Below are 17,549 nucleotides of genomic sequence, written 5' to 3'. Positions count from 1 at the left end.
ATAAATCTTTTTCCAGATACAGCAAATAGGGAGTCAATGTATAAGGATCCAGTCAAACAGCAACTGAACATAAGCAGCGGTAGAGGTATATATAGCAACAAAAGCAGGAAGAGTAGTGATACTGGGATTGTAGGGCTGTATAGTGCTTACAAAAGCCCTCCACAACAAGTTGGCTATGCCTCCTTTAGTAGTACAGGGCTGCTTGGTGGCTGTATCTACTGGTGTTTAGTACCCTGGGTGGCTAGTGTCCACTCCCACCTAAAAACTTTCCACACTTCTGAATAAGTGAACAAGAAGACCTAAATTTATAAAGGTTATTTATCAGTATGCAAGTCTGATATGGATTTACTGAAGGTAGGACATCACATGCTCATTTAGAAAACCTCAACCGGAGAACAATTGCTTTCAGCTAAGGTGATATAGTTATGTTTTAGTCCAATTTATCTGATTTAATCCAGCCCCACCTAGTCTTCTAATTAAGTAGGAAGTCGCTGTAATTAAAATTCCATTATCTATTTTCATTTATTTTCTGGGAATGAGAAACCTCACACAGGAAAATCAGAGAAACAAACCCACAAATGTAACCCAAAGAAAAGCTTATTTTAGAGAGCTGCCAAAAGCACCACATCTAGTATTCTTCAAAACACACTTCAAAAGAAAAGAAACCATTATACAGCGCATTCAAACAAATCTACTAACATATAAAATAGTTTTATAAAACCAAAACAAAGGTTTCAAAATATATCAATGAACAACAAAGAAAGTGATTGTTCCTAGCACTTCAATAGTCTACCATCATGTAAAAATGTAGCTTTTATGATGCAATATTACCTTGAGGCAGAAACAATTAAGAGTAGCATTTAATCTGGCTATAAGAACACTGGAGACTAATGAAATCAGTGAGTGACAGTTGTACATGATTATAATTAAACAAGCAGTCTGTGCGGAGCCCTAGGTATCTGTTGCAAGTTACAATGTGTATAATAGAAATATTTGAAGCAAAACTAAATACAATGAAACTATAATCTCACGGTAATGCCACTTAAAATCTCAATCTCTTCATCTCATATATGTAGACAGTTTTTTGTATAATTTAGGTTTTGTGTTAAGAATGTCACTCCATCCAGCTATTTCCTCTCATTTCTAAGAAAATATATAGCTGTCATTTAACTAGTTGCTTTTCTCAGTCTCCCCATCACCTTCCCATCCTCGTGTGTCTCTTCTCCTCCTCTGTCTGTCTTTTTATTTTGAATTTTGATTTCTTTAAAAATGTTTAAAAACTGACAGAATTCAGTTTAACTCAGCACCCCAATATGACCTCAGAATTGGGACTATGAGCCCCAAAGTTTGGGTGTGTAATTTTTAGCAAAACTGAACCGCTCATCTCTCTGCATTCTTAAGAATATCAATGTATTGAGTCAATGGTCAAATAGATCTTTTTCTGTGTCTTGCTCTTTCAATAAATTTTAAAGAAATATATACTCCTTTCACATTGCACCTCAGACCCGGTTAATTGCCGGGTTGGTGTCATCTGTACCCGGGTTGAGGTGCAGTGTGAAAGCACCACAGTTTATAACCCGGTTCAACCAACCCAGCAATTCGACCCAGGTTATATGAAGGGTTAAACTTATATAATGGGCGACCTGGGTTTAATGTGAAAGCACCACACCCGGGTGGGAGTCAGGTCGAACCTGGGATCACAATCCTGGGTCCGCCCCGTCTTTTGGAAGTGAAAAGGGTAAAATGCCCTTATGACAATGTTATGTGTAATCATTTTGTAAGTGAAGATAAAAGCAGTTATATAGGGTAGTACAATATACAGTAAAGGGTAAAAAAGCAATTTACTGTGCAACTGGACAATTAACACAGTAGACACAGATGCGCAGTGTGGTTTTTAGGGCCAGATGAGCCATGCCTGCGGCCATTGGAGTCTATTCTGATTCGTTCTGTCCTCCGTGCAGCTTCTAATCCTCGTGGATGCACTGCAGCTTGCGCGGTCTGTAGCAGGGAGTGCTGAATGTCGCTGGTCAGGACAGGGTACAGGGGGAGCTGCGATCACGTTCTGCTGATATAGCTTCCTGCTGTGTGTGTTCGCCAGCAATTGTCTCTGGCAGTTCTGGCCATGCAGGGGGATTGTGGTGGATTTAGATGGCTTTGCGGGGCAGTGGGAGTATGTTAGGTGGAGTGAGAGCCTCCTGAAGAATGCCCTTTGTTAGAAAGCTTGGGGTCTCTGTCACTCTGTGACTGTCTGTGGGTGGAGTCAGAGGCACTGATAGGCTATTAGCCTATGACTCTGCCCATGACTCCGCCCAGCGTTATACACACACTCACAGAGTAACAGATCTAGGCAAATATATAAGAGATGTCTAACTGCATCAATTTAAAATAATGTATTGAATACATTGAAAGAGGATTTAAATATTTTTCTCGTTCAGTGCAAGATTTTATGGGTTTTTTTTTGATTGGATGCCCTTCTATAAATTAAGCTCAGACTAGAGATAAATGCACTCATTTGTGTCACGTTGCTCTACAGTCTGCTTCAGTTGTGCACATTTGCACGCAATCTGTTCTGCACATGTGCAGAAGAGTCCTGCATGATTGTTTACAGTACCCCCTTGTCCACAGCATGAATGACATGCTGCTGCATTTTTCGAGTGGCACCTGGAACATTCTACAAAACAGTAGCATGCCGTTTCATAGGCGTGCCGAGCCCAGGGTCTGTGTAGTCGGATTTAGGGGTTTATTCTAGTTCATTCTTTCTGACAAAATCCTTCTTAGATGGACAAAACCATGTGCACTGCAGGGGGGCAGATGTAACATGTGCAGAGAAAATTAGATTTGGGTGAGTTAGTTTGTTTCTGTGCAGGGTAAATACTGACTGCATGATTTTACACTTCAATATAGATCTCACTTTGAAGAAAAACCCCACCCAAATCTAATTCTCTCTGCACAAGTTACATCTGCCCCACCCGCAGTGCACATGGTTTTGTCCATCTAAGAAGGATTTTGTCAGAAAGAATGGACTAGAATAACCCCCTTAGTATTCCTGGACCTGGCTGACCAGTTACAATGGTCAGTCTGAGTAAGCTAAACTTGCACAGTGGTCACAAAAGGTCACAATGGTAATGTAGTGCTGCGTTCCAGAGGCAGCATTCAGACTGCAGATGCATGCAGGAGGCTTCCTGCAGCATTCACATTTTAATTGTATGTTATTGCACAGCCACTTTTGTACAAGTTGGAATCAGACCCAGTGAGATATAAACTATAGAAAGTGGGAGACTGCGCTTCATAAACCGAATAAAAGTCTAAAAAAATAGAGGTGAGATATAAAAAAGCAGCAACAATGCAAAACTAAACTGGTTTTGCTATTAAAAAAAAACATTGTCACTTTAAACGTTATGAATAAAATTGTCATTACAAATTCCCCTATCTATAATATATATGTCTAGTGTCCATGTGTCCCGGTAACACTGCCATCTGTTGGCAGCAGATGAAACTACATCTAGTAGCTTTGGAAGCATTAGCTTTGAGCGGGCTTGCACTGCCATCTATTGGCAGCAAGTAAAATTACATCTACTAGCTTTTGAAGCATTAGCTTCAAGCGGACTTACTAGTATGTCTACTATCTTAGAATTGCAGATTGCAGAAATCATAGAAAACACATAACTTCAAAATTCTGTTTGCCACCCCTTCAAAATAATCCCATATTTACCAAAACCACAATATATTGAGGGTGTGTTGGCATTACGGTGGAGTTTGTTGAGAGTTTGTGTAGAACATATGCTGTATATGTTATACAGGAAGTGTTGGTTTTACAAAATGCCTCTGCAGCCATTACTTAGCATGACCACATTAGTAAAGACACACATCTGCACCTTTCCAGTGTTCTGTGGTGAATTGCATACAGACCATATTATAGTTTGTCTTAATACATTTAAATATTAAAATTTTATCTTAAAGTACTAAACTCTTGACTGACTGAGGCAGAAGAATCAGAATATTTTTTTCAACTGTGCATGCGTCCGAGATGCACTGTACATTTGTCCAAATTGTTTCCATTAGGGAACACATATCCAAATTGAATGGAGATCCTGGGGGAGGTAGTCACCAGGTGTGTGTGTGTGTGTGTGTGTGTGTGTGTGTGTGTGGCAGTGGCAATGGGCATGGCAGGCATACCTGCCGACTTTCTGTCTGTCCCATGCTGGAAGGAGCAGCCAGGTAAATAAAACAAGGGGCATGGCCTCACAACGGGTGGGTGATGCAGGGTCATAGGTGCATCATTGTAGTCCCATCCCCCACTATTCAATGACAGATTACCGGTACTGTAAAGCAGGGAGTAGGGCTGTGATGAGTTAAATTACCTAATTGGCCTCAATGGACCATCCAGTTTAAGGGACGGCTATGGGAGTAGCGGGCAGCAGTTAAGTTTGGGGGAATGGGGAGAGAGGGATATTCAGGGTCCGTACACGCTTGTTTTGGTTAGACAAATGTCTCAAAAAAACATATTGGGAATTGATGAATCGCCTTATTTATGAGTTTTTTGGCGATGGGTGCTATCCAGGCAATATAATGAACATAGGAACGAGAAAGGGAAAGAATTGCGCTGTGTATGCACACCAAGAAAGAGAAGAATTGTTGGGGAAGGGTAATTTGCCCCAAAATTTTTACAATTTAACTTTTATTGGTATTTAGAACTAAAAAGAAGAGAGGCCAACATCCTGTGTAGATTTTTTAATATATAGAATCTCACAGGGTGAACTCCTTCTGAGACTTGTGAAAATTTGAAGAATTAAAAAAGACTTTAGACGTACATACATGCAACATACATTGGTGACGTGCAATAGTACGAAAGAAAGAGAGGTGATTTTTATAGGGATAAAAAGTTCCCCTTGAGCTGGCTACAAATGATGCTGTGAGTTAGTTCTGCTGTGTTTATCTGGGGTTAATTCCCAGTCAAAAAGAGGTGTTTTTCAGTGTCCTTTTTAGGGGTTTTAATTCCCACTCTGGATGGACTTATTATATGTGTACAAATGTCAGCATTTCATGTCATCTGGATAGTAAATGCCTGTTGTGTGATTACGTGCACCTTCTTCATTACGTGGCTTCTGGGTATCTAAATATTATATGCTAATTTCCCTATGTTTCATTTATTTAGGTACACTTTGCTAGGTATTTTAGCTCCTTATCATAGAGTTATTAGCTAATAAAATACAGCATAAATAGGGATATAGCTGGTAGAACTAAAATCAGCATCAGTTCTGAAGTCGGTGTTGAAATTGTCGAGGAGACTGAAGATGAAGTAGAGGAAGGGAAGAACAGGGCAGGAGCACTGGTGAGGTAAAGAGGTAGGGTGAGTACAGGAGGAAGGAGGGCCCTACTCATAAGAGTTAACAGACTAAAAGGTGGTGGGTGGACGAACGAAAAACAATCGTTCAACCCTTGATGTAGGGTTGGGGTCTGTGTTCAGTCTCAGAGTGGGGAGGTGGGGGTATTATTTGTAATGTTGAGGTTTGTCACTGCACTGTACAGGCTCGGGGGCCATTAGATTGCCAACAGCTTCCATACAGGTGTAGTGTGTAGTTAATCCTGCATATATTGGTGTTAGTTCCAACTATTTAATTTGGTGCTGTCCACATGAGGCCACTTCTACAATTTTTTTCCAGGGACACTCTTAGTTGATGAAACCTGGGACCTGTTCACTGCAATGGAAAAGCCAGCGCTGGGAGTAGGGTTGCCACTTCTCCCAGATTTCCGGGATTCTCCCATTTTTGGTGGCAAACCTCCAGGAGGCTTTTCCAGTCTCCTGGATTCCAGGATTCTCCCGGAATCTGGGTGTCTAAAAAAGCCTCCAGTATTTCTCCCCAGTGGCCAGTCCCGTGGCGGCACGGGTGGCACGGGCGGGTGGGATGTAATCATCACCTTTTCTAATATGGGCACTTTTAAATCGCTGGGTTCATTCTCTGGCATCTTACTGTTTTACTAAATGTATTAGACACCACGCCCACTTTTTGAATAGACCACACCCATTTATGAGACCACACCCACTTTTCAGGGAGCGCGCATTTGGAGGGGGGGTGGGGGAATCTCCAGGAATTGATGATGAGTGAGGTGGCAACCCTAGCTGGGAGATGCTCTCATCTCCCAGCGCCAGCTCAGGCCCCGTCTCCAGTGATGTAACCTGCCCGGTATTATGCTGAGTAGGGAAGCTGGTCTAAAAGGGGTCACAAGCTGGTGTAAAAGTGGTATTAGAATTAAAGCAAATGTGCTTTATAGAGATGTATTTTCTCAGCAGACCCACATTTTGTAACTTAATGTCCTCATGTGCTTAGTTTATAGTCCACTGTGCTTGGGAAGACTTTACTACCAGTGGCGTAGCTATCGTGAGGCAGCCCCCGCAGCCGCTTGGGGGAGCGGGTCTGTGGTGGGCGCCTGGCACAGGATAGCTACCGTTACTGTGTCCAGCCATGTGTCAGCGGCACCCGTCACTGACATTAGGCTGCCGCAGCCAGCAGGTCTCCCCCCCTCACTTATGTGCAGCAGCGAGGATTATCCAGCGCGGACAGCTTGCCTTATAGCGCTATGTGCCGTCGGGGCGGGAAGCGCTGCTGATTTGAAAAGACCGGCCGGACACTGACTGGTTGAATTCTCTAAGCTAATCAGTGTCCGGCCGGTCTTTTCAAATCAGCAGCGCTTCCCGCCCCGACGACACATAGCGCTACAATGCCGGCATCCGCGGAAATGCCAGGGGTGCCCAGGCACCCCCTAATGACTGCCCACCTGCGTAAAATGAATCCCGCATGTTACCAGCATTGCAGGTGCGGGGCATCATGACATCATGCAGCTACACGGACGAACCCACTTACACTCATTTTGCGGCACACAAATATCGGGGCAACAGGGAGGAGGGACTGCTGACGCCACACTATCTACCCTCAACACAGGGTCCTAAAGCCAGCCAGAGCCACCCCACACTGAAAGCCCGGACCCAGCGCTGCTACTACAGTACCGAGCACGAACAGGTCAGGCAGTGACTGGCTCTTTGTGGCTTAAGTTTCCCTCGCTGCTTTCCTGGCTGCCTGCTGTTGCTTTGAACATGCAGCGGCTGCTGTGCTGGGATTTTCTGGTCCCTTGTGCAGGAACAAATTTACTCCATCCCTTGGCCTCTCTTCTGCAAACTGGTGGGTGTCTGACCATGTGCTGTAATATTTATTTGGATTTTATTTTTTTGTGGGGGTTGGGGGGGGGGGGGCGGTGTTATATGCCGTATTATATGTGGGGGGAGGGGACCTATGTGCTGTATTACTATCTGGGTGGGGACTTATAATGTGCTGTATTATATGTGGGAGGGGACCTATGTGCTGTGCTATAATGTCAGTGGAGGGATTTACAGTATGTGCTGTATTATTATCTGGGGGGTCTATTTGCTGTATTAGTATCTGTGAGGGGGGACCTATGTGCTGTTATAATCTGGGGGCCTATTTGCTGTGTTACTATCTGTTGGGGGACCTACAGTATGTGCTGTATAAAGATCGAGGTGGCGGATTTATGTGCTGTATTATTATCTGGGGGATGCCGATTTATATGCTGTATTCATTTCTGGGGGGACCTACAGTATGTGCTGTATTATTATCTGGGGGAAGCCGATTTATATGCTATATTAATTTCTGGGGGGACCTACAGTATGTGCTGTATTATTATCTTTGAGGGATGACGTAATATATAGTTATTCTATAGTAAAGTATTCATTCCTTTTTTCAATGCGTTTGCATTGATGCCCGGTAGGTGGTGATAGACACGCCCAGTAGGTGGTGATAGACATGCCCAGTAGGCAGTGATGGACACACCCCTCCAATTGTGCACCCACTAATAAAATGGGCTGTGCACGCCTATGCAGGGAGGCATGTGGTATGAAGGGACTAGGAGTGACACGAAGGGACAAGGGAGGCATGTGTTAGGAAGGGACCTGGGGGACACAGGGAGGCATGTGGCAGGAAGGGACCAGGGGTGACACAGGGAGGCATGCGGCGGGAAGGGACCTGGGGGACACAGGGAGGCATGTGGCGGGAAGGGACCAGGGGTGACACAGGGAGGCATGTGGCGGGAAGGGACCTGGGGGGACACAGAGGCATGTGGTGGGAAGGGACCAGGGGTGACACAGGGAGGCAAGTGGTGGGAAGGGACCTGGGGGGACACATGGAGGCATGTGGTCGGGAAGGACCAGGAAGGACACGGAGAGGCATGTGATGGAAAGGGACACAGGGGAGACAGAGAGGTAATGTGTATGGGGCATTATTGGTGGGGGCTCCTAAAAAAATTTTGGCTTGGGGGAGCAAAATTTATAGTTACGCCACTGTTTACTACTATAACTGAACTCTGCTAGACCAGACTGGTTCTAATTTCATGTGACTATGAGTAAGATTAACTCCCCATCTGTAATTGGGAAATTACTACAGTGCAATACTGCTCTGTCATTGTACTTTAGAGTAAGTCTGTACCATTTCTGTTACCTTACCTCTTAAAATGTACACATTTTTGGCAATACAGTCAATGTTAGTCATTATGTACAGTATAACCTGCAATGCAGATAAGATGCTGTTGTAATAAAGGTATTAATAACTGGCACAAGTGACTCAGATGTTACAAACATGCATGAAAAAATACACACATACTGTATACAGGATAAAATAGATCCTCAAATAGGTTACAACATAGTACAGTACCTAAAGGCCCTCATACACTGGGCTGATTTGTCCTAAGGACGAGCAGGACCAGTTTGCCCTTGAGAGATCCCCCTGGAGGCTCACATGCGATTTGGCACTTGATAAATAAATCGCATGTACAGTAAAATACCAGCTTCCTGTCAATCATTTATTGCAGGATGGCCTTGTACATGTGTACTGTGTGTCATACACATGCGCAGTCGTGATAATTAGGTCTGAATCAGGCCCCATGTCCACAGGCCTTCATTAAAAAATTATTTCCCACCCCCATTGACAATAGACCTCCCAGTGGGTTATATCCCAAACAGTACCCCACCCTTTCTCAGTAGTAAATTTTTTTGTTAATAGCTTCCCCTCATGTAAAAAATCACCCCCTCCACCTACCCTGTGACCAATGCATTTTTTATTTTTATTTTACTACCAATAACCCCCCCCCACCCCCCAGCCTTATTTATCTTTATTCTACTCCATTCTTATGCCCACTAGTTATAATTCTCTCAGTGCTTTACCCCCATTTCAGACATCCTGAAAGCCACATGCAGGTACTGGGGCAGCATCAGTGCCACCCTCCAGGACCTATGCAATAGCACGGATTTCACACACCCTAGACACACCCTTGTGATTTGCATACCCTCCAACTGTACTGATTTAGCCGGTACAGTACCGATTTAGCCGGTAATGTACCGATTTCTAGGCTTCCCAGTCTGTCCGCTGATGGAGCTTCGCCTTTTGATCTTTATTGTCCCTGCCAGCCACCATAGCCTCTGTGATGTCTGCCCGCACTATGCTGCCATTGGCTGTATTCAGTAGTCACGGGTCGGGCTAATTGAACTGAGACAGTCTGGAACTGCTGTGGCTGCTGCAGCGCATAGTCGTATACTAATTATCGGGAGTGCGGCAGCAGTACAGCAGGCCATGAACAGGCAGTACTATTTATGAATCGTATCTCCTGTGTGGAACTGTGCCCCGCAATTATCCATTACAGGGTGATGAATCCGTCCCTGCCTCACAAATCCAATAGCAAGTGTTCACCATGTTGGCCGTGCTGCGGGATGAGAACCAGGAGTATGTGCAGCCACAGAAGCATGTGGCAGGCAGCCTGGGAGGCCACACTGTGCTGGGGCTGGTGCAGGAGAACTGGAGGCCCAAAGCACCACACGGAGGAGGTAAGCAGCAGCTGTTAGGTACAGGGACTGGCGGGGTTTTGTTTTGTGTTGTGCATGCTCAGCAGGGGACAGGGTGATTCTCATGCTTGTACTCATGCCCATCAGTGCCGCCACCTCCATCCACACATAGATGGCCACCCCCCTCCCTGCACAAATTCTGAAAGGTGCCATGGCCACGCCCCATTTACCTGTGGCCACGCCCCTTTCTGAATTTGTACCGATTTCAGCCCCTGAAATGTTGGAGGGTACGGGTTTGCCATGGCTATTTATAACACATAAGACATCACGCCAGGAGAGTGGCTCTAATAAGATAAACAGAAAAAGGGAAATCTGTCTGGTGCTATCTAACACTTAGCACAGTCTAAAAAACATATTTATTATCACTTTATAGTCTGGATAATTGAAAATCACAAAACATATATATTGTCAAAAATACGCCTTAATATGATAATTCAAAGTTAAAAAAAATCAATAAAACTAGTTTTTTTACTCTATCTCAATGAGGAGGCCGCTGACAGCATAAAGCAGGTGGAGAAACGCGTAAGTGAATACAATACTTTTCAGATCATACACAGGAAAATACCCCCATTATTTTACCTACAGTACAGTGGACACTGTTGCATCTACAACTCCAACTCCGGATAAAGTTCCATCCCTAATGTTAATTAGCACCAGCAACTGGGAGGCTTGGGACTAAATACTTCGGGTGAAATTAACTAAGATGTGAAATACACCTCACAGGTCATGTTGCTATGGGCAACCAATCAGAAGCTACTTCTTATTTATTTACCACCCTCTAGATAGTAGGCAGGATGTGATTGGTTGCCCATAGCAACATGACCTGTGAAGTGTACTTCACATCTTAGTAAATTACACCCTTCATGTTAAACTTTAAGGAACCGTTCTATGTATTGTCTGGCCAGTCATATTAAATGGACATGTTCAAATTATAAGCCTAATCACATACCACAATACTGGGACTAATAACTTTACTAACTCGCATGGTCTAGATAGTGACCAAAGAGTTAAATAACAGCATACAATTTAACACTTGTTGTTGCAGGACTTAGGGCGGTATGTATTAAAATACATCGCCGCCCTTCGCCGGCTGTCTGCCGCGATGCCTGCGCATATGTACTATCATATGCGGCTGGCATCGCGATGCGGTGACGGGGGCCCCCCGCAATACCTGTACTCTGGTGTGCGGGGGGTCTCCGTCACCTCCCTGCCGCCTGGCTTTCCCCTCACGCCGGGGACAGCTAAGCAGGCTGTCCCCGGTGCCTCCTCCTCCCCCATGCAGCCGGAAGGATGTCCGGCTGCTTCACTAGGGGGAGGAGGGGTTTACCTTTCGGGGTTCAGGAGGACCCTTCAGGAAGGTAAGCCAGAGGGGGGGTAGGCGAGGCGGCGGGTTTGCGTCGGAGGCGGCAAAAAGAAGCCCATACAATTCTATAGGGTATCGCCACCCTTCAATGCGGTTTCGTTTTTGATACATTGGAAAATGTGGTAAAACCGGGGGTTTACCGCATTTTCCGTTTGATATATCTCGCCCTTAGGGCGGTATGTACTAAAGGGAAAATGCGGTAAAACGGGGGTTTTACCGCATTTTCCTATGTACCAATACCCATCCGCCCCGTCTTCGCCTGGCAGGATATCGCCACCCTCTGGGTGGCAATACCCTATAGAAGCCTATGGGCTTCTATCGCCGCCCGCCATCCGCCGTCCGCGCGCCCCCCCCCCCCCCTCCCGTCCTCCTTTGATCTCCTTCTCCCCCAGCAGGTGTCACAGCCGGGAGGACATCCGGCTGCAGGGGGGAGGAGGAGATGCCGGGGGACACTGGCAGCCGCCGGGATGTGACGGAGACCCCCGCAGACCACATCACAGGTATCGTGGGGGTCTCCGTCACCACAACCCGATGCTAGCCGCATATGTTAGTACATATGCGGCAGCATCGCGGCGGCTGTCAGCGAAGGGCGGCGATGTATATTAATACATCCCGCCCTTATTATTGCTTGCTATTCCTGCTTGAAGCGGCACTAACCCTGCATAACTTTGGGGAATGCATTGGTTTAATTATGTGTCTAGATTTATTGATTTTTAACTTTGAATTATAATTTTAAGGCCTATTTTTGACAATAAATATGTGTTTTGTGATTTTCAATTATCCAGACTATAAAGGCTCTAACAAGAACCTGTCCTGGGAAGACTGCATACCAGGGCCGGATTAAGGGCCTAATGGGCCTGGAGCTGGGAATGTTCAAGGACCTATTATGAAAAGTGGAGGAGGTGAGGCCAATGCCATGTAGGCAGGTAGAACCCATACACTATAAGCCCCAATGTCACCCTAAATATATAAAGTACATACAGTAAATACAAAAATTGCATAAATGTGTCAAATAGGAATTCAATTTAATTATTTTGATATGTGGCCAGCTGGTGTCTGTCTGCTGATCATCATGCTCTACTGAATGTCATCCTATTTTTATGTGGAGGCCTGGAGCTGCATTTCCATCCACAGCATTGATAATTTGGCCATGATGCATAATAAATGTAAAGTGTTTGCTATTGTATTGCTTTCTCCCTACGCACTATGGGCCTAATTCATTTGTTTGTTAGTAAGTACAGCAAATATGCAAGCACCTGGGCAACACAATGTTGGACTACAGGTGGGGTAGAAGTAACAAGAGATTTTCATGTGGGTGGGGTGTGTACAAATTGAAATCTAATTGAGGTGTAAACATAAAGCCACGGTCAGAGCCTCTGTCTGGGTTATACATAATCGGGATCGCGGGGTCAGTCTTTCTCCACCGGCATCCTGGCAGCCGGGTTATAATATGTGGCTCAGTGTGAGATACCAGGCATTCAAGCCATTAATAACACCAATCGCTTAAAAACCGCTATCCTTCTAAAATCATAATCTGAGATTGCTTATCTGGGTATGACAATAATGGCATGCATACAACTGCACAAACTACTGTATATATATATTTCTATTCTACATCAGAATACCTCCATCCACCTGTCCTGTGGTACCCCTTATTGTGTACTTTAGATTGCAGCTGCAGCTACTGCTGCCTATGGAGCCTGTTAGCCATTCACTGCAATGGTTAAAAACCCTTTCCTCAGTTGCTGAGCAGTCCCAGCAACATTTGGAACACTAGGACCCAAGGAATCCCTGGAGAGTGAAAAGCTGAGGAAGGCTGTGATTGACTGTGAGCAGGGTGGAGCAGGAATCAAGGAGAGGAGAGAAGGCAGCATGTGGAGAGGAGAGAAGGCAGCATGTGGAGAGGAGGCATGCTGTGCTGAGAGAGGAAGTACCCACTTAATTCGGACTGCGAGGGCAGGCATGCTGAGTTTGGAGGAGCAGAGCGAGGGAGAGACAGCAGTGGGAGCTGCAAGGAGACGATACTGGCAGGAGCCCAAAATCCGTTCAGGTACTGGCCTTTATTCCAGACCCCTTGGTCACCTGTAAATCCCTATGGGAATAAACTCCAACAGAGACTGCCCTGTAATTATTCCAACCTTCTGGAGTCTGTGACTGCAAGATGCTCAGCAGTTAAAAAAAAAAAACTCAGGAGCCCGAGGTGTGCTCCCTACCACCAGTGCTGTGCCTAAACATGTGCATAGGGGGTCGTGCGATCGAATGGACCCTCTCCCAAAGGAGAAGGGCACTATTTTTCCCCTAACCCCTCTCAGCCATAAGGCCGAAGAGGGGGAAAAAACTGATCGGTGGGTCCTCTTCGTCGGAGCTTAGAGAGAGCCTCTTTCCTCAACCCCCGGAAGGGTCAGGACGGTGGGTCCTCCTCACCCGAAGGTTTGGAGAGACCCGCATTAGGCTGCCCTCCGCCTTGCGGCTCGGGGTTGCCCTCGAGGGGACCGAAGCTCTCCCCAAAAGGATGAGAGCTTCGGTACATTGGGGAATGGTAGGACCATAAGGGTCAACCACACAACCCATCCTTTGAATGCATAACCAGTGTCGTCATAATTGAATGCTGCATCATAACAGTGTATTGTGCTGAGGATTATTGTATGTGTTTTGGCAATAACCACGCTTAATCTTACAGTGGTGACCAACTGATTCCTGCTTAATAAATATTATTATCACCATCACTTTGTGTACTAGTTACTGTGTGGGTGTGTTGCTTGGGGTGTTCATCCTTCTGCTACAGGCTCCTGCTAAGGAAGAAGAAGTTGTTGAGTGCTGAACCCACCCATCATCTGGAAACCAGGTACGACACTACACCATCACAGGGGTGCTGTTACACACCCCCATTGGAATTATCAGGGGCAAGCAGGTGTACATGGCAGAATGACAATTTTCTGCATGGTAGCATATGGGTTCACACACTGTTGGGCATTCCCTGTGTACACTAACAAGCTGACTTGCCATACAAGTTCAGCAGGGACGTGCAGTCAGGGGAGGCAGGGTAGGCAGTGCCTCCCCTGTCATTAATGATTAAAATTATACAAAGAAGATTCTTATGGCACATATTCTGTCTCATAAGTATCTTCTTTATATTAATCTAAACATTTTCAATGCCACATAATGTTTCAAGTGATTTCGGAGGCACCGGAATCGATACCTCCAGCTATCTAGTACAAAATGCTTGGAGCAGAGGGCGTGCAGGGGGCGAGGACAAGAAGATGGCTGTAAAAGCCAATGAAAAACCTATTGGAAGCGGCACCGTTACAGGTGCCGCAGTGACAGGGACGTGCTTTCAGCCACTATATCAGCACGTCCCTGTCACTGAAACCAATGCGATTGGGCACCGGCAGGACTGACAGTACATCCATCTGTCCAGTGACAGAACTCCAGCTCCCGTCGGACCCCCCACGATCACTGACAGCTTTTTTATTCTTTTTCTCACCGAAGCTGATGCTGTCCCTCCTAGAGTCCCAGCCACTGCCCGCGCAAGAATAAAGCTGCCCGTGCCGGGTGCAGCAGGCAAACACAACGGCTCCTGCACACGAGTCGCAGTGCAAGAGAACAGCAGTGGTGGACAGCCTGCACATGGAGCCCAGCACTTGGAGATCAGCGGAGCCCAGCAGCAGCGGTGACTGACCGGGGGCGCTGCCCTGCCTACTGATAGTAGTAAGAAAGTATTAAAAGCTGCTGTAGGGTGCGGGGAGGAGGATCACTGTGGAGGCTACTGAGGACTGGGAGTGAAGGAGCCCAGATGAAATGAGCCTGGATATGGAGGAGCGGTGCTAGTGGGGTAAACGTTAAGCAGGTTAAAAAACAGTGTTGGTGGGGGTTGAACATAGGAGTCTTATTGTGGGGTGTAACTTGAAAGGGGCATTTTTGGTGTTTTGGACATAAAATGGTTGTCAGTGGCATAACTGGGTGTGGCACAATGTGTAATTGGCATTATGTGTGTGACGTCATGTGTAATGGGCATTATGGTATGTGGCGTCATATGTAATGGGCATTACGGTGTGTGGCGTCATATGTAAAGAGCATTACGGTGTGTGTGTTGTCATGTGTAATGGGCATTACGGTGTGTGTGTTGTCATATGTAATGGGCATTACGGTGTGTGTCGTCATATGTAAAGGGGATGCAGTTAAAATCCCGGCGGTCGGGATCCCGGCATTCAGAATCCCGACGCCGGAATCCCGACCGCCGAAATACCGACACATTCTCCCTCATGGGGTGTCCACGACACCCCTGGAGGGAGAATAAATTAGTGTGCCGAGCGTAGCGAGGCACCGGGCCCGCTGCGTGGCGAGCGCAGCGAGCCCGCAAGGGGGGGCGATCCACGTTCCCCCCTTGTCGGCATTTCGGCTGTCGGGATTCCGGCGTCGGGATTCTGAACGCCGGGATCCCGACCGCCGGGATTCAATACTGAATCCATGTAAAGAGCATTACGGTGTGTGTGTTGTCATGTGTAATGGGCATTACGGTGTGTGTGTTGTCATGTGTAATGGGCATTACGGTGTGTGGTTTTGGCCGGGTGCCTCACCAGCCACTAACCTCACCGCACGTCACTGAAGTTCAGGAGAGGAATATAATTGGTGACAGGAAATAATCAGCATATGAAAACAACAGTGGAATTTAGGAAAGAAATAAAAGGTTAAAAAGTTCAGGAATTGTAAAAAAAAAATTTTGAATAAAGATTTAATGTTGGGAAAAAAAGGAGGAAGCTGAAAAACAGTTAATAATGCAAAATGTACAAAAGTGCAGGAATAAATATAGATGGGAGGAAAAAATGCAGGAGCTAAAATGTGGATACCATACAGGATTTAGGAGGATCTAAGGAGAGGTAGTAGTTGGACACAGCTGTGGGACAGTAATAATAAGAGCAATGTAGCAGCTAGCTATGAGATATTAAGCACCCAGCATAAAAACAAACTCAATCCCTCTTACTCACAGACACTTTGCTGTTATGCACCTACCAGTTCAAACCTTTGTCTGGACGCAGAGCTGTCTCACCCAAGAATTTCCACAGCAGTCTCTTCTGTTTGAAAACCGCACAGAGACTACCAGCTCATACATCCTGCAGAGGCCCGTACACAGCTGCCAGGCAGAAAGACTGATTGCATAAACCAGACTAATCTAGCCAAACCACTGGTATCTGAAACAATTCCTTAGATATGACTGGAATGATGTAGAACTACTATGCTTTCTCATGTGCTTACTCATATGAATTGGATACCAATATTTCCTTATAAGTTTTACAGGAACCTCACATCAGTTGAGATTTGCAGTTATAGGGAACCATTTTCCTTCCTAAATCTAATTTGTGTGATTCCTTGCCTCCATTCCTGCCGTAACTATCACAATCTAAGGAGTAGACACAAGATAAGTACAAGGATCGCAGGTGAATATTACAATCTGATCTGATCATGTTGTTCAGTCCTCAAGGGCAGAGAATATCTCAGAAATATGAATTTACCACTGAATATCATAAGTATTCAAATCCTTATTAGCTGTACTGTACCTCATTCAGGGGTATGGCTTCAGTCACCCCGTTCCAGTGTTCCGTTGTGGTGACAGTGTGGGAGCCCAAAAACCTTCAAACTAATCTTGCTGCCACCTCTAATTTTGAGTCTGTGCTCTGTAGGGAAGTAAACTATTTAGTGTCTTGGTTTAGGCCTAGAACCCCCAGGTGGCCCGTTTTAATGCCCATCTAGCAATAGGGCTGACCCTATGATGTGTGGCCTAATGCCCTTGTTGTCTGACAATCTTGGTAGTCTAGTGGAAGTAGACATACAATTGTTTAATCAGTGGGTCTTCCCAGAACTGGGTATCCACATACTTCACTAGAGGGCCAGCAATCTCAGAGCTTCTGAAGTTCTTCAACTGAGGTGGGGCCCCTTTGTGATGCCAGTTCTTCTGCAGCCTTTTGTCTCGATCTTCACCTGGTGACTGCCAGCAATAGTGCTTTGCAATGGGTGCTGCTTTTTACAGGACTGCCATTTCCTCTTCACAACCACTTCACCATCTTCTACCTTCATCATACAGTTCCAGGTCTACATGGCTCTTTTTTCGCCCCAGAGAACTGAACTCCACTTTTGAGCTAAACCATGTTGCACCAAGCTGGGACTGGACTGCTGCATCTGCCTGTGCTTAAGTACGTGGTGAGCTGTGATTTGCTCACTTTTGGTGCCCTCTTTGAAACAGGCGGTTTGGACTGGTCCAGCTTGAATCCTTTCAGATAATAACAT

General features: G+C 45.8%; 1 protein-coding gene across 1 annotated transcript in view; it reads right to left on the bottom strand.

The window, feature by feature from the left end:
- Positions 1 to 16,354, bottom strand: part of LOC146080850 (uncharacterized) — a 66,093-nt gene extending 49,739 nt beyond the window's left edge. Inside the window, exon 1 of the mRNA XM_083188537.1 lies at positions 16,278 to 16,354. The gene's annotated coding sequence lies outside the window, so the exon portion shown is untranslated. The remainder of the gene's footprint in view (positions 1 to 16,277) is intronic.
- Between the last annotated feature and the right edge of the window lie 1,195 nt (positions 16,355 to 17,549).

Source organism: Crinia signifera, chromosome 5 (genome assembly GCF_055691185.1).
Source record: "Crinia signifera chromosome 5, ASM5569118v1, whole genome shotgun sequence".
Taxonomy (NCBI): Eukaryota; Metazoa; Chordata; class Amphibia; order Anura; family Myobatrachidae; genus Crinia; species Crinia signifera.
The sequence above is the reverse complement of the archived record's forward strand: the minus strand, read 5'-3'. Positions and strand labels throughout refer to the sequence as shown.